The following is an 18,981-nucleotide window of genomic DNA, read 5'->3' on the forward strand; positions in this document are numbered from 1 at the left end:
GCATAGAGGGGAATGAAGCAGTCGTTCCACGCATAAGAGACCATAGAAATTACTATCCTGAGAGACCTTGAGGGATGCTCATTGGTCTTTTTCAGGCAGATGCCTAAGCTGTGAGTCATTGAAAACAATTTAGTATTGGTTATGATGTCATTTCACGCACTCTATTGAGGGATACATTATAGCAAGAGTGGCTTGGCTTCATAGCTTTAGGGATACCTTGCTTTTGGTCAGTTTACAATACAGAAAAGTTTGCAGAAGAAGGTCTAGATACAGTCTAAGATTAAGCCTTAAAAAGATTCATAAATTAAACGTGCATTCTCTGACATTAAGGTCATCTGTCATCAAGCAACATCTGTCCATACTATTAAACTCTCTTAGCCTTCACGGCAGGGTTACCACACACAACTGCTGTTGGAAGTGGTCCCTGGACCATGCTCAGCAACTGATTACAAAAGCGTCCGCCTGACATAGTCTGAAACCAAGCTAGGGGTCATTTCAGCAATTTGACAGTATAGATGTGCTCGGGTGTCTCCCTGTGTATGTTCGAATTACTAGCACAGACACAGCTTACATAGTCATATTTTCAGATGAACCAAGTCCATGAAATCTCCAGGTTCTGTGTCCACAACGAGCCCCTACATGCTACAGTTTGAAAGATATTTAGTACTAGCATAGTCTCTTCAAGAAGAATGAGGCAGCATACCCTCTGAGGATTTTCTGCTACATCTTCCATGAGCAATTTTTGGCATTTGAATGTGTACTGGACAGAAAGGTCTGTATTTATCTCACTCCACTTTTATCATATTAAACTTGAGCATGACATCTAGTCATTCAGAGTCTCTCTTTGGCTAATAAGGTGAGAAAGGTTCCCCTGGTTGGTGATTTGTCCCATCTGACTTGGATGGTTATCATAGGATGAATCACTCCCTGAAATGGCTGCCTCTTTCTAGTGACTATCTGTTGCTCCGTAAAGAGCAGGCTGGTCTCCAAGCCTAACTTTTTTGGTGGGTAAATTCAGATAGGACAAATTCCATCTTTAATGATTTGTCCTCCCAATATCTATGGCAGACAATGGTGCCATAAATGCTTGACATTGAACTTTGTCTCTGAAACACCTGATCATCCTTTATTTTTAAATTGGGCAAGTCATTCTGATTTACCATCACCCTATTCCTCAATAATCTATAATGCTTAACCTCAGTTAATTGAGCAGAGCTGATGGAGGTTACAGTCAGTGAGGATAACGTAAGTCATAACTGCACAAGAGGCTGGGTGCAGCTGCTTTACCTAATTAATCATTAGGTTTCCATCACAGAAGATTGTATTTAGCTGTCAAACCTAGCTGACAGAATTAAAAAACAGCAGCTCTGTGTCTAAAGACCTTCCTGTCTCTGACTAGTCTCTCATCCAATCACGTCTGGAAGATTTGAAGAAGGAAACTGATAACTTTATTTTGCTGCATTGCCTATAGTCCCATGAAGGCGGCAGCTATAACTTACTCCACTGTCAGACTGTGTTGCAGTTTGACCATAATTCAGCTTCCTCCAGGATTATAATTAAAGCCAGCTAATAAATAAAATAAAATAATAACACTTTGCAAATGTATCCATGGTGTCCCTTGTGAACACTTCATATATGGTAGTTAATTACCCTTCTTCCCGGTTTTGGCAGATCACAAGTTGTATCTAGCTGAGAAGTAATCTGGGGAAGGCTGTAAGTCAAGGCCAAATATTGCAGCACTTAAGTTTTCCTTTTGCATGTCTTTCCTGTATGGGCCTTAGGATTTAAGCACAGAAACTTTCTGTGTTTCCTCAGATTGTCAATTCATGAACTGTGTTGTTGGCCTGATGTCTTTACAAATGACTTGAAATAATTACTTTACACTCAAAAAAATGTATATTTTGAGACTGAGTTGTAAGAATGCGCAGCTAGAACGAAAAGTTCTCCTCATTTTGTCCACTATATACATCATATAATATATATACACACACTATATATAAAAAAATATCTATATATAATAAAATATAAGTTTCTGTATGCATCTCATTCTTAGCCTTTCTTACATATTCGAGCCCTCCCTGTATCATGGCAGAGAGAAAAAAAACATATGCAACAAACAAAAGATGGGCCTCAGCAGAGCTTAGTGTCTTACAGTGATGATTTACACTCTGCAACTGTGTCAACATCTTCTCCCAAGTTAAATGTTACTCTCTGTGGGCCAGATAATTGTGATATTTATTACAAGCCAAATAGGTGCCAGTGAGCCTTCTTGTAGAGACAGTAAATGAAGGTACCTACTGCAGCCACTTCAGAAGGTGATACTGAGATAATGATGTTGACAGTTAAAAATTAAACTGAATATCATCAATTCATTTCTTATAAATCACACAAATTTTACGGTTAACTAAAGGAATGCACCAGCGTTTGTCTAAACTTGTACTAGCAACTGAAAGATGAATGTATAAAGTAGACAAATATGCTAATATAATTCAATTAAGTGAACTTACAGTAGTTACCCGTAGTTAGACATCCTCCTCAGGGACTCTTATGTACACAAATGTGCACTATGCACACTGCTCATTGCTTATGATTCTGAAAAAATCCCTGAAAATTAAGAGAGGAAAGGTAAAATTACAGAATGTGATTTTAAATACAGTATTAAAATCTCTGTTTTCGTAAAATTGAATGGCAATTGGATAGAATAATGTCTTAGAACAGTTCTCATCAGCCTCTTTTTTAGAACTGTTTCTAGCTTGATCTGTTTCTTCAAGTGCATGGAGCTCCTCACTATGTCTGCCTGGCAAAAAAAGATTTGTAATGGGATGGCATTGTCTCACAGATGCTGTGAAAGTCACCCCGAGTGACATTGCCCTGCACCTCTATCCTGATTTATCACTCCCTGATGCTCCTGGTTGTAAGCCTCCTCAATTTGAGCCCTCCAATTTTGTTATATCGTGTTGAATTATGAGGTTGTTTTGTGATGAGGACAAATGTCCACTCAAGAGCTCCAAACTCATTTCATGATCTGAACTTTTCCCCCAAGAGGTAATAAAGACAAGAACATCCAAAGCCATTGCATCACCTACTGTATATCTTCTGTCAATAGATAATTAATGTGACAATGAGATTTTCCCATTCTCACATTTTGTCATGCATCATTTTTTTTGCAATGCTTTTAGACTTACAACTGTTTCTACAGCTACATGATCAAGCTCAAAAGCCTGCATTATTTTGCATGGCTGCAGTTAGAACAGAATTCCAGTTACAGAACAATGTTAGGAGGGTAAAGTAATAGTTTAAGTTTAATTAATAGAAGAAGAAGACAGCCTACTTCATATCTATGAAATTCAGTGGACAAAAGTTCTACATTTTTCTGCTCTCGCTGCATTCTGCAAACAAGACAGTTTGAGATTCCTGGTCCTGGAAAGAATAAATCAGGATAGAGGTAGTGGATTCAAGATTTGTTTCATAAATGATGGTTGTGACTTCCTTCAGCCCCTTCCAATATTGTAACCTGACAAAGATTTCTAGACAGTTCATTAGTTTCTCTGCCAGTCCAAAACACCAAGGCTAACTTTTCCATCTTTCTTCCATTCAGATAAGCTCTTTTTCATTTTCATTTCACTCGTTCTATTGCATAATTCATAGCAGTGGAAAAGATAGTCTCAAATGATTTTAACAAACTAAAGATTCTGCATCTCTGCCTCCTTCACAAATTTTCCATTAATTTAGTGCTCACACTGAGGAGGATGAGTAATATTTGTAATGATAAAGTTACACAATGTCACTCAGCTTTCTGAATGAGAAGTTAACAGTTCCTGCAAACTGACTTTGCCTCCACTGCTAGACAGTACTGACTAAGCACAGATGCCTCTTTATCTAGGACATTGAATGAGTAAACTTGAACACTTAAGATATTCAGTCAGTGTAAGTGGGCAGCTCTTCTGAAGGCAATGGAAAATATTGCAGTTGATTCACAACCATCTCCATAGAAGAACTGCACGTTATCTCATGATGATGAATATACTTCAGTCACACAAAGAAAGATGAGTCTTCTGCCCCCAAAAACTTACAAAAGCCATAACTCAAAGCAAAACAGAATTTAAGGAAGACAGAATAAACAGACTATTAGTAATGGCAAGGATATGCAGAGGCAGTAGAGGAGAATATGGTACGAGTAAATGTGTGAAAATCAAGTGAACTTGGAATGCCTTACGCCATTATTCACACTGGATGTGTCTTAATGCCTTCTAGAAAGGGAATAAGAGGAGATATAAAGACAAAGAGATACAAAAGAAGCTCCAGAAATTTGATTCAAGTGCACATACCAGAGGAGTTCGACAGAGGACATTAAGACAAGATGGGCCATATTAAGAGCAATAGAAATTGATGATTTTCTTCATCCTGTGAATGAAGAAATTTGGTTGGCCTAGAAAATGAAGGGAAGAGGTCAGCAAAATGAATACTGCTGTGAATAGGCAAGACAGTTTGGAAACACATTTTAATGAAGAAAAATGTGGAAAACACAAAACAGAATGGAAGAGACAGTACCAAAACTCAGTGAAGTCAATGGAAAGTTTGGATTTCCTTCCCAGTGGTATGCATCAGGTTTCTAATCAGAATCTCACTACAGGTGACTGTGGACTAAGTTGCCCCTTCACTGAAGCTTCTTTCAATACTTACTAGAGCAAATCTCTCTTCGGCGTCTGCTGGCTCCCTGTACTGTGTGTGCTTCAGAAACTGAAAGCAGCTGGTTTGAACTGAACAGTTGGGGAAAAAGTAGGATGCTCGGTTCTGTACTTTGGAAGGATAGTAGCAAAACTCTCATTTATATTCCTCATAACTAACATAAAAGATGGTATGATGGCTCCCTGCTGAAGATTTTAAATGGTACTTCAAATATGTGGTTTCATCTGGGAGAGCAGCTACCAGTTTGCAACCAGTGCATGCACATCATTCGCTGCTGGCTTTTTCCCTCCCACTGTTCTCAGAGCAGATGTTAATGAAAAATGTAGGAACCTGTTTCTACTCTCCTGTTTAGTTAATAAGATGTTCACCAAATACTCCTAAGTCTTTATCTAGAAGAACTGGATGAGATCCAAGTTATCAGAGAATACAGCAGGGATGTCTTTAAGGAGGCAGATGTTCAAAGGAGTACTTTGAAGAGTTCTTCGACCTGTGTGGAGTTGATTACCATGATGTGGATGAAAGATGAGAAGAAAAATAGATGAAACCACAAAGCCTAGGAGAATATGCTATACCTGCCAACAATAAACTTCAGAAAGACTTAAGTTATAGGAGCTGTAAAATATTGCTATGATAAAACTTCTGAGCCAGGATAGACCTCCAGGGACTGCCGAGAAATTTGAGAACAGTCCGTACCATATCAGTTCTTTCACCTGACAGAGACTTTTCAATTCACTCGCCACTGAGTGATAAAAATCCTTACAGGGAATCATAGTGATTCAAACAGACAGGAGAGGAAAAGACATACTGTGACACAAAAAGACCTTCCTTTTTAATAGATAAGTGGTTTGCAAACTGCCCATCTTGTGTCAGATTTTGTAAATCAAGAACAGGTTTGAAGACCACTGTTAAAAGCCCTCAGTATACCATGGACGTAAATCAGTGTCAATAATTCCACTGATACACCAGTGTCTGTGATGATCTTCAGCCTGATACTGAAGCAGACTGTCCTTGGACAATACTTTCCAGATATCGTATAGAAACTGCAGCCCCAGATATTTGTTCATTGCCATACTGTTCACCAGTACTGTTGCACTGATGCTGAATGCTAAACCTCAGGCTCTGCCTTATGAACCTTCTGTTGGGCCCACGGTCACGTATGGGTTTCACTTAGGGGGCAGAAGGTAACAGCTGGAGCCTGGAGGAGGAATTCCCTTTGTTTCATCCATCACAACACTCTGGGCTGCAGCTGGTCCTTTTCCCTGGGGTGCGTGTGAACAGGAGCAGGAGCACCATCACCTCTGGGAAGGCAGTTGAAGACAGATGTGCTTCCCCAACCATCCCTCAGCTGTGCTGATCAAACAGCAGGGGAATGACAGCTCTACTCGACACAGTTTTTTTCCTGTGAAAAATGTCAAAACGCTACAGTTAAATAAAATGCTTTTTACCATTTTGGACCTATAAGTATTCTCTTCATCTTGTGAAGCAGAACAGACACTATCTGACTGCTTCCTCACTGGAAAACGTGTACTTTATACACCTGTTGTGGTTCAACCCAGCGGCAGCTCAGCCACCGTGAGGTGATTCACTCACTGCTGTCCTTGGTGAGGTGGAAAGGAGGAAAATGTAACAAAAGGACTGGGGGTGGAATAAGAACAAGGAGGGATCACCCACCCATCATGGCCTCAGGCAAAACGGATTCAGCTTGGGGACAAATCAATTCAATTTATTAACAATTACTTGAGAGTAAATATTTGCAAGTGTGTCATTTTGGGCTTGTAACATTTCACAATGAGAATGAGCTGGCTACTGGTACTTGACGGAGTACTTTCATAAGACTTATCTTAGAGATTTCTGATCTGTGTAATAAAAGTGGGCCAGAGAGAGAGAGAGGAGTCTGCTGGGACGACTTTGGGTATGTACATTAATCAGTAGTAACAGAAAGAAGTAAATAGTTCAATATTTGGCTAACTTCCAACTGGTGAGACGCATTTGATGGTAGATGAGGAGGCTTCCAAGGGAACTGGTAGAGGCCTTTACATTTTGTCGTGGTTTTTTTTTTTGGACTGAGGGTCGAGACAAGAACCGAAAGGGAGCACCCACCAAACATGGTCTCGGGCAAAACATGACTCAGGCTTTCTTAATAAAACAAAACAATTTATTAACAGTTACTAAACAAAAGACAAAAGGGAACGAAACCGGTTACTTGAGAGGAGAAAAGAGAAAACAAGGCCCGATCTTAAAACAACACCTCCCCACCCCCTATTTTCCTTTCGTTCCTGGCTCTGCCTTCCCCCCAGCGGCGCAGGGAGACAGGGAATGGGGGAGTACAGGTCAGTTCATCCATGTTGTTCACTGCCGCTCCTTTCTTAAAGGAGGAGGAGTCTTTACACCATTTTTCCCTTGCTTCGGTGGATCCCCTACTCACAAAGAAAAAGTCCCCAAACCTTTCCAAAGTAAGTCCTGCCCGCAGGATTGCAATCCTCCCCATGGATCGCACCAGTTCGGGCTTTACCAGTCTCGGCCTCTTAGGGAGCTGCTGCCACTCGCGTCAGCGTGGGTCGTCCCACGGTCTCCAGATGCCTCCACGACCTCGTCGTGCATTCCATGCCCCATTATCAACAGTACCTGGTCGCGCATCCCCTGCTCCACGACCTCTCCTGGGCTCAGGCATCTCCTTCCCGACGTGGGTTTCTCCACAGGCCACGAGTGGGTCGCTGCTCCGCCGAGTACACCCTGGCTTCAGGGGGGCCGCCTGCCATCTCACACCGATTTGCAAGGGGAGCCTCAGCTCCAGTACACCTCCTCCTGCTCCATCTTTGCTGACCCGGTCGTTGTGGTTGTTTTCTCTTAGATATTAATCCTCTCTGGGGAAGCTCGGCCCGGTGGGCACCCCGGGAGTGGGGCGCTTACCGAGTCCCCCATGCGGCTCCCCCGGCGCCATCTTGAGCACATGGCGCCGGCCCGGGCCCGAGCGGCCGCTCGGCCGGGAGCCGGGAGCGAGGGCAGAGCCCTCCTGCTCTCTCCTCGCTCCTGAGCAAAAAGCCCTTTCCCGCCCCTTTGTCCCAACTTAAATAGGGCAATTCGCAGAGGCGCCACCTTGGCTCAACCTCCCCCGGGGGGGATGGGACTCAGATCTGGTGGCACAGGGAGCAAATCCCCTCCCCTGCCACCAGAACACCCCCCCACACATCAAACTATCACACATTTAGGTCACCTATATTTAGATAAGATAAAGCACTACGTCTTGTCCTACTAAGAACTGTCCCAGCTTAATAGATCATTTCCCTCTCCTGCTTTCACATTTCTACAGGGGACTGCTGTGCTGCTGACTACAAAACAATTACTAGATTTGAAAGAAGTGTGAGTATTATTTACCTAGAAATAAAGTGCATTCATCTTCAGAAAATAATTAGTTGAAAGAGATAGGGATCTACCTAATTTTGATCAATTCATAGTATTTTTTTTGTGATTTTTTTATTAGGTTTCTGAGTTTAAACACTTGTAATGACTTAGGTAACATGACTAACATCTATCATGAGTTTCCCCTTGTAGGAGGAAACACTCTCAGTCAATTCTTGTTTCAATACACTTCATATCGCTTTATCTTAATTAAAAAGTTCACTGTGCAGAAGAATGTGTGTTCTATACTGCAGCCAACTAAATACCTGTTTCCTGCTGAGGCTAAAGCAGAATCCTAGGCAAGAGGATTAAAACGTATTAATATATGTTATGTATGTTCTTTCAGACACCATTCATCAGACACTTTCTGAGTCAGAATCTATTTCTGTGAATTCAGTGATCCTCAATCAAACTTCCTTCACAAATTTGTTCTGGAAACCTTCTCTGGGCCTGTAAACTTTTTCGTCCACAACATTCAGGTGAAGTTTCATGACACCTTACCAAGAAACCTGGAGAAACACAGATTATTTTCCTTTACTTCTCCAGTGGTAGAAAGGGTATTTTGTAAGTGTCGTAAAGGTTCACAGACTTTGTCTGGATATTATCTGTAGAAAACTGCATTTAGACTGCTAGAGCTTGATTTCATGAGCTAAACGTGGGCTTTTCTTGCTTCTTGAAAGATACAAAGGCATTTGCAGCATTCACACAGAGCTGGCAGACACGGTACAAAGAAGACACCCCAGCCTTTTTGGAGCAGTGACTGGAAGCCTGGCAGGACACTCTGGGACGTCCTGACGGCAAGAGGATTCCTTGGGCAGGTGGCTACATTCATGAGAATATGAGAGATAAACACGACCCCACTATAAGAAGGTGTTTCATTGAGAATTACTTGAATGGGAAGATTTCTGACCCATGCGAATGTCCGAATAATGTCAGGGCATTGCTTCTGGGAAGTGAGTTTTGCCCTGAAGGAGTACAGTGCCAGGTAACACCCTCAGTACTCTGAGATATGTTAGACACATGTATTTTACAGATACGTCCATCCACCTCACCCTGTGACTCTGGGCCACATACTCTTCTCCAAGACAAAATGATGAGATTGCTCTCTAAAGTAATCACTATGGAAAAACCTGTAACACCCATCACAAGAGGAACAAGCTATTTTGCAGTTCTCATAGCAGCTTCTTGGATGCATTTTGAGTTCCGTGTATGACACAACAAAGTAGCACGAGACCAGTGCAGCCAACAAAATTGTTACTGGCATATTTTCAAGTCACTAGATGATGTCTGACATGCTTATGTGTGTTTTGTTGCCTTGGAAATGTAAAAATAAGTTCAAGAGAGTTGTGACAGCTGTTCTGAGATATGATAGAAGTTCAGCTTCTATGGACCATCAGGAAGAAATACGAGTAACTTTTCAGTTAGCAATGTTACAGAGTCTAGAAGAAGCAATGCATTGAGCAAGCTCATTGTTTTGGGGAAAAAAAAGCCATCTGCAATGGAGAAAAATGTTTAAAGCAGTTACTCATTTACTAGAATGGATCTTGCACTTTTAAGAAGAATATCCTGTTCTACATTGGCTCTGGGTAACTCTACATGCTTTTTTCCAGGTACGTTTATTTTATCTTAGTCCTAGTTTCTTCATTTTATCACAGAAATTAAAAATTAACCATTACCTTTATGGGTCACATAATCTAAGCCTTAAGGATATTTCTGAAATCTTCCCTAAACTGCATTTGCTAGGGCTGTTTCAAAGTCAGTTACAAAATTACCAGGAGGCCAAGCCAATAGTGTAATAACATCATCACCTAAGTAATTTTGACAAGGATACTCTATGCTATTACCACTCCCACCCCCAAAAAAATCCCAGAAACACGTACACAACACAAAGGCACAACACTATCATAAAACAGTAACGAGACTTTTTTTTTAATCCTAGAATTCTTTGACAAAATAAGAATTAAAATGGAATATTCAGGTTTACTCTACTCTTGGTAACTTAAGAACCATTTCAATTAGGAAACTCTGCGAAAAACAAAAAAAGAGGATTTTTAATATTTTTAAGAGTAGTAAATTGGTTTCTTAAAGGTTTCCAATGGCTATAACACGTCCAGTGAGGCTTTTTCTCTGTCTAAACATAGCGCTAGAAAACATTATTTCTGCTATCTCATGTGTATGAATTTAGGAACATAAATAATTTTTGCAGATCATCTATAAAAATTATGTACATGTCAGGTTATTTATATATGAAAATAATACAGTATCTAGAAATCCGTAACTTCTTGATAGAGAATATTATCTTTTATAATTAAGAAACATGCTTTGCATGTTTTCCTTTTTTCCACTTCAAGTTTTACATAGTAAACACTGAGGAATTATTTTCTTGTTCCTTGAAGGTAGTAGCTTTGATGGAAAACTTTAAAAAAATCCCCAACACATCAAAATTTGGGGCTGTAAAAAACTATTTCGCTTTTCCTTTCTTTTTTTTTTCCCCTCTTTTTTTAATCTTCTTTCTTTTTTCCTTCCACTTTTTTTTTTTTTTCTCTTCTAATGTCTGAGTTGGTTGATGGCTACCAGGGAATCATCAGAATCTGTCTTCATATTTACAAGTGCTTTGTCCGTACAGTCTTTCCTTATGGCAGTGACATTCCCCGTGTTCCTACAAGACCAGGTAGGACTTGAAGCAATGGTATTGCCTCTTGCTTTGTGCAGAACTAATACTTAGTGACCCTCTTTGTGAACCAGTCCACATCAGCTAAACCTGTGGAGAAGAAAAGTCACTCAGCAAAATAACAGCAGCAAAATGATGAATTTTCTACCAGTTTAGGGCTCAAAATCTGTCAGCAAAAGGACGAGGGCAGAGCTGCAGCAGTTTTAACTTCACTGCCTCCACCTGTCTTAGAAATGCAGCCTTGGGTCCTGAGTAATTCTATTCTAGGCAAGTGTGTTTAAAGAAAATAACACAATGATAAATTTTATTTTTACGAATAATTATCTATTCTGATTAGACTTATTAGACATTTATCTTAAAATACGGTTAAATAAGAATTTGAAATGCAAGAGAATGGTGGAAGCTTATTATGAAACTTTTTCCATCCTTGAAGTTATACATTTAGATTTTCATCCTGTTGTCCAGGAGAATAGCAGCCGTTTTCTTACATACCATCACTGTTTTTTCACGCCACCTTTCAACCATCAAATCTGGAGTATAGCTGCATTAATAATGGATCTTCCAGTGTCACAGGTGAATTTTTAGCTTAATACATTGAAAGAAAAAGCAATGATAAAGCTCAAGTTGTCCAAAATGCACTTCTCTTCACACAATTTCTGTTCAAAACATATCGGGACACTTAAACAACTCAAGCTGTAATAAAATCTTTCTCTTAGCTACCTGGAGAAGCCTTCAACAGGATGGGTGAGTCAGCTGAAATAAGAATAACATAAAATTCACGGAACTCTCAGCAGTTCCAGAAAGACTGGTGTACTTCTGTACCTAATCGGACAAGTCTCCCTCTTCCCATGATGTTGTCTCTGAGAGCACAAGATATTTTGTTAAGCACTAAGAGAAAGAGGATATCTATAGAAATTTTGTTTACTCCTGCTTGAAAATGTCTGTAGGAACCTCTTACACTAGAGAAGAGTTTTGTGTTTTCTTTTCAAAATTACGTTAATGTATTTCTACATTATATGATGGCATCTGTAGTATTGTTAAAGAATATAAGAATCTAAATTGCAATGTGATGTATGGATTTAAATTTTAAAAATACATTTTATATGATTTATGAAATACTTTTGGTTTATCACAAAGACCTAAATTTATTATAGAAAAATCTGCTTTAATTATTTTTTTCTGATATTTTTCCACAATACCTCATATAACCTAGTTAAAAAGAATAAAAATTCTTTAAAAAAATCTGTACATGCGCGTGCACACATGTCATGGTTTGATGTGGAGGGGGGGTGGTTCTGGTGGTGGGAGAGGGATTTTGCTCCCTGCGACCTCCCCGGTTTTGGAACCGGGTTAGGCTTAGTTCTGGCCACCAGATCAGACTGCCATCCCCCTCGGGGTTGAGCCAATAGGGCGCCTCTGCGAATTGCCCTATTTAAGTCAGGACAAAGGGACCGGAAAAGGTGCTTCACCCAGGATCAAGCAGAGAAGGGAGGAGGGCACTGCCGCCGCTCCCTGGCTCCCGGCCGGGCAGCTGCCTGCGTTGGGCTGGCGCCGCCCGCAGAGGATGGCGGCGGCGGAGCCAGCTGGGGAACTTGGGGGCACCCCACTCCCGGGGTGCCCACTGGGCTGAGTTCACCTGGAGAGGACTGAGATCTGAGAGAAACAGCTGCATCGACACCAAGTCAGTGAGGATGGAGCGGGAGGAGGTGTGCCGGAGCCGAGTTTCCCCTGCGGCTGATGGTGAGATAGCAGGTGGCCCGCCTGCAACCAGGGCGGCCTCGGTGGAGCAGAGACCCACTCGCAGCCCGTGGGGAGAAGATGCCTGAGCCTGAGGATGGTTGTGTTGGGGTGCACGACAAGGCAGAGAGGCATCTGGAGTCCGCGTGACGACCCACGCCGGAGCGAGTGGCTACAGCTCCCTAAGTACCCGAGACTGTGGTAAAGCCCACAACGGAGCAATCTGTGGGGAAGGATTGTTTCCAGTGGGCTGGACTCACGCTGGAGAAGTTTGTGGATTTTTTCCTCGTGGGTAGGGGATCCATTGGAGCAGGGGAAAAGGGTGTAAGGACTCCTTCTCCTTTAAGAAAGAAGCAGCAGTAACAGCACGGAATGAACTGACCTGCACTCCCCCAGTCCCTGCCCCCTGTGCTGCTGGGGGGAGGAGGTAGAGCCGGGAGGAAAAGGAAGAGGGGGGGAAGGTGTTGGTTTTAAGATCTGGTTTTGTTTCTTTCTGTCCTCTCGAGTAATTGTTTTTTTTGTTTCCCTTTGTCCTTCTAAGTAATCATTAATAAACTGTTTTGCTTTGAGAAAGCCCTGTCTGTTTTGCCCAGGACCATGGTTGGTGGGTGCTCTCTCTGTTCTTGTCTCAACCCTCAGTCCCTTTGTTGTTTTTTTTTTCTCTCCTCTCTACTTTACTGGAGAAGGAGAGACTGTGTGAGTTTTAGTTGCTGGATCAGCCTAAAACCATGACAACACAATTTCTACAAGTCTTGCTGGTCAATGGAGGTGAATAACTTAAGAAAAAGCACACATACACCTCACATCGGATATGTCCTCAGCACATATAACTGAAGGCTGAAGAACAAACCAGACCTCGTGTGAGAAGGTTTTGCTCCCAGTTTGCTTAATCAGGTGCCCAAAGTGGGTTTCTAGATTCTTTAGTAAAAGCGTAAGCTGTGCTTGGAGATAAATAATGGTCAGCACTGGTTATGGAGCTCGTCAGCAAAAGCAGTGTTCAAGGGGGAATGTATGACATAGTGCTTATTTCGTAATTCAGAGGTCTGATTAAAAATCTGAGTTAAACACTTGTCTCAGCCTAGTGTGTTCTTTGCTTAAGCACATGAAAATGTTTATTTTTTCTTGTTTATTCTACATGGTCTTATGCAAAGCATTTAACACTGATTCGCACGGCATCCTTGTCTCTAAATCAGAGAGACATAAGTGGTGTTTCTCAGGGGTAGGTATTGGGACTGGTGCAGTTTGACATCTTTGTTGATGACATCGACAGTGGGATTGAGGGCACCCTCAGCAAGTTTGCAGGTGACACCAAGTTGTGTGGTGTTGTGGACACGCTGGAGGGAAGGGATGCCATCCAGAGGGACCTGGACAGGCTGGAGAGGTGGGCCTCAGAGAACCTCATGAAGTTCAACAAGGCCAAGTGCAAGGTCCTGCACATGGGTCGGGGCAATCTCAAGCACAAGTACAGGCTGGGCAGAGAATGGATTGAGAGCAGCCCTGAGGAGAAGGACTTAAGGGTGCTGATGGATAAACTCAAAATGAGCTGGCAATGTGCGCTGGCAGCCCAGAAAGCCACACGTATTCTGGGCTGCATCCAAAGCAACGTGGGCAGCAGGTGAAGGGAGGGAATTCTGCCGCTCTGCTCCGCTCCTGTGAGACCCCACCTGGAATACTGCATTCAGCTCTGGAGTCCCCAACACAAGAAGGACATGGACCTGTTGAAACGAGAGGAGGGTCACAGAGATGATGTGGGGGCTGGAGCACCTCTGCTATGAAGACAGGCTGAGAGAGTTGGGGTTGTTCTGCCTGGAGAAGAGAAGGTTCCAAGGAGACCTTCTAGCAGCCTTCCAGTACTGAAAGGCAATCTACAAGAAAGCTGGAGAGGGACTTTTGATAAGGGCATGTAGTGATAGGACATGGGACAGTGGCTTTAAACTGAAAGAGGGGAGATTTAGATTAGAAATAAGGACAAAATTTTTTACGAGGGTGGTGAGGCACTGGAACAGGTTGCCCAGAGCAGTTGTGGGTGCCCCATCGCTGGAAGTGTTCAAGGCCAGGTTGGATGAGGCTTTGCACAACCTGGTGTAGTGGAGAGTGTCCCTGCCCATAGAAGGGGGTTTGGAACTAGATGATCATTAAGATCTCTTCCAACCCAAACCATTCTATGGTTCTATGATTCTATTTTGATTAGATCTAAGGAAGAATTTCTTCACTCTGAGGGTGATGAAGCACTGGAACCGGTTACCTAGAGAAGTTGTGAATGTCCCGTCTCTCGAATTGTTCAAGATCAAGTTAGATGAAGCTTTGAGCAACCTGATCTAATGGAAAGTGTCCCTGCCTGTAGCAGGGGGGTTGGAACTAAAAGACCTTTAAGGTGACTTCCAACCTACAGCATTCTGTGATTCTATCAATCTATCATTCTATGAAATGTACTGAGAAAAGTACTAAGACTGTGAGTGAATATCACTCTGAGTTCAGGATTTAGGGACAGTGAGACAAACAGTTCCTCCATCCATCGGCCCAAATTTATTCATCTGAGATGGCTCCAGATGTTTGTTGCTTTAGAAATCTAAGGAAGTCACTTTAAGACAACTATGAAATTTATTAAAATATAGCAAGTGATAAAGGAGTCAGGCAGGGATTTTTGTGCATTTATTTCAATTTTTAAATTTCATATTAGAAGCAGGATATTGTTACCCTCCGTTTCACATGTCTTAGTTTAAAACGTTTTGTTTCTACTGCACAGTTTCTGTCAAAAGTTCAAAACGCATTATCTGGATAAGCATCCTCCTAAAGAGAACACCATAAACAATTAGATCTGCAGATGAAGATTAGGAGTTCTTTGTATGTATGCTGCTGCCTGCTATGAAACCATGCTTCATTTTTATCAGGTCTCTGCTGCAATTAAGGGACTGACCAGTACTCACAGTTACACAAAACCATTATCTCACTGGAGCAGTAGAAATAATGTTGCCAAGGTGATTCTGTTTTCTTGTGATATTCTAAACATATGGTGAGACAAAAACACTATAATACAAAGGCTTGAATCTTGCTGGGCACAAAAGCTACACTTCAACTCTCAACTGAGAAACTGGGATTTTAATTACTATGATAATTCCAGGTAAAAGGGCCCCAAATGGTTGCTTTTTCTACAGACTTTAAAATAAAAATTCTTGCACAGGCTGGAATATCTTAGTATAGCAGCAGGTTTTTACGAAGATAGTGTTAGTTAATATATTTGCATTTCTGTATGCTTCAGTTTAAAAAAAAAATAAATGTCCAAGTTATGTTGGATTCAGATCAAATTATCCAGGCAAGCTTCCAGAGAGTGGGCTGTTTCCCAAACGAGAATAATTTCATTAGTACACTTCCTGTGGCTCAGCCAACACGTTAAACCAAGCGCTTGGTAGTAGATGATGTTGGCTAAATATTTTGTGCTCTTATAATAAGGGTTTGATAAGTGTTTTAATTCCATTTTCACTAAATTAAACAGGTGATTTGTTATTTATTTCACTATGAAAGGAATCTGAGGAAGTGCTTTATGCAATTGTGCTATATAAAGCTCTCCTTTGACTGGACGTATTTTGAGGTTATTGTCCATTTATCACCTGGCTTTGAAGTGTCAGAGATTGGCCACAAGTGGGTACTGGACAGGGATGATACACTTTTAAAGGAGTAAAAAAAAAAATCTTGTAAGAATAATTGGGTTCATTTCTGGGACTATAAAAATAAGGAATATATTCAGGAAATTAAGTGCAAGAAATACATCAAGTGAGAAAGATTCACTGGGATCTTGGCATGTTTTCACATCCCTCTGCAATGTGGGGCAGTGCCGTATGGGTGTGTCTCAGATTCTGAGTTTTGTGCCTGTAAAGGTCAGAAAGGTGTGCAAAGTCTCCTGCATAGAAAACCCATCAATTTCTTCTGTATTTCAGCAAAAAATCTGCTTGCAAGTTCACTCTTTCTTTCTCAATTTACCAGTTCTGTCCTCAAGTTTTTCTTCTTTTTCCTCTTCTGACTAAAACACGAGTGAATCCTGAGCGAGAGCATTAGGACTTCCCACTTATGAATGACATTATCATTATTTCTTTATTTTCTTCATATAGTTGTAATTATTTTTTTATCTGCCTGTATTGCACCTTGGTGGTGGTAATAAAACATTATTTACAAATCCTGTCTCTAGCCCCATCAGATGGCTAAGGAACTGTTTCAGTATGGATTTTTGCATGATGGGGTTCAGTTGTGCACCCATATGTTTCTGTTTGTGTATCTGTGCACCTCTGTTATGGTAAGCACTTAAATGTGAGAATATGCAAGAAAGTTTTAAGAGGAAAAAAAGCTGGGTTTCAACATTGTTTTTCTTAATGGAATACAGCCTTTCACTGATGATCTATGTGTTTTATAATCTTTAGTTGTTAAATATCCACTGCTAAATCTGCCATCATGTATTGTCAGGTCTGGGAGTAGAAAGGCAAAATACTAGTGATCTTAAGTCACAACTGCTACACCACAAGCCGAGCAATAAATCTTTTCTAAAGAGTTTTATCATTTTGCTTCATGTAGCAGTTCTGCATATTTTCTGATATATTATTATAGAAAATTGGCATCCATTTGAAAATTCTGAGGGTGAATACGATTTATTAGAGCAAAACATCATAGTAATTAACAATGAATCGAAAAATGCAGAGAAAAAAACAGCTTTCTCATCACCTTACCCAAGCAGACTATGATGTTATAATCCAAAACCACCCCAATACATATTTTATTCTCTTCAATGCTGATACAAATAATTATACCAAATCACATCTCTTAGGACTTCCAAATTTCAGCTTCATTTTGTTGGGTACGAAATGTTCAATAACTTTGATTAAATGCCAGCAAGGGATCTGTATCTGAGACATCACGTAATAAAGCTGAGTCAAATATTAGTTCTGTGCAATTCTGGCTCCCTTTACATCACCTTTGGGAATGCTTTAAACTATTACTATCCAGTGGTTTCAACACCATTCTTAAGACCACTCTACTAGCATATTTCCAATACTGGATTCCTAGGAATGTGGAAGGTATGCAGAAGTTCCTGGTTTACATTTTTTTGCAGGAGGACAGTCTAGCTCCATTCACATTGAGTTTATATTCTGAGTGTGTCGGATCATAATCCATGATAGTTATTTTTTCCCCATCAGCAAACCCAGGCTTGAAAGGAGGGGAAGGAAATGCAATCACACTTCCCATGAAGGATTTTCATGGTGGCGGCAGGAATGTCAAAATCTTTTGTGATTTTCTAACACCTTGGAGTTTTTTTTCCATCCTTCCATTTTGCTCTTTTTCATTAAAGCTAACAGAAACAATCAAAAAGTGAGCAAATGGCCATCAAGACAAATAAATGTTAGATTAAGTTTAAAATATTTTAATATCCTATGTCTTTGTCTGTAGCAGAAACTGAGAAAGAATATTCATAAGCACTGGAATATGATCTTTCACAGTGCTCATCTGACAGAACATTTGCCATCTTATTCCAACTAGCATCTTCCCTAAGCAATTCTTGGACATCATTTTGTAATTAGAATAGTTGAAGGACCTTTCCCTGTGAAAAATTAACATGCAGCCTCCCTTGTTTTAAAGTTTTACCCATTTCTTGGTGTAGATAGGGAGTGTTTGGTTCCTGTTGCCACCCATGTCCTGGAACATTTCCATGCACGCTCAATTTATTAGTTTAGAATTCACTTCAAATTCCTTTATTCTGGGTCCTCCTTGACTTCAATTCTTTTTCTGCAAGTACCTACATTTTGTCACATGGAAAACTAATGTCTTGATCCTCTAAGGAAACAAAACCACATCAATTTATGAATCAAATCAAAACAGTTATCTATGATGAGGGATTGGAACTGAGAAGTCTTGTCCTCTGGTAGGTTTGCTTTCTGTCATTATTTAATGTTGTTCATTAATTTCATAATATCTTACATTCCAGAAATGTATGCAAGAATTAAAAATGTTCTTGCATACAGGTAATTTTTTAGGGTTGTTCCTTGTGTGCAGTTTCTGGTGTTGATGAAAAGCAAAGCTCACACTGTAGCCAGAATCTCAGCTGGAATACTGGCAGGTTTTCTGTCTTCTTGCTGTCCATGTATTCTGATGAATTGTCTTAAAAGTTCGTGTATCTAAAGTGCCCACTCTTTTGTCAAATATGGTTAAAATTTGTCAAAGTGATTTATAAGTTATTAAAACAGCAGGCAAACCAACAAACACCTAAGCACGTATACAGTCATGCAGAGCTATACCACACAAGCCTTAATTTTTCAGGAAATTCAGCCAATGAGGACTCCTCTTAGTTTTTATTATCTAGTTTATTCAGAGTCTTTTCTTCCAAGATGATAACACTAAGGATCTCACTAATTATTCCAACAAAATATCGCACGTTGCTGGTGTGTTATGAGCTCCTCTTTTAACCTATGATAAGTAAATTAACTGAAAAAAAAAATAAATCA

Source organism: Tauraco erythrolophus, chromosome Z, assembly GCF_009769465.1.
Source record: "Tauraco erythrolophus isolate bTauEry1 chromosome Z, bTauEry1.pri, whole genome shotgun sequence".
Taxonomy (NCBI): Eukaryota; Metazoa; Chordata; class Aves; order Musophagiformes; family Musophagidae; genus Tauraco; species Tauraco erythrolophus.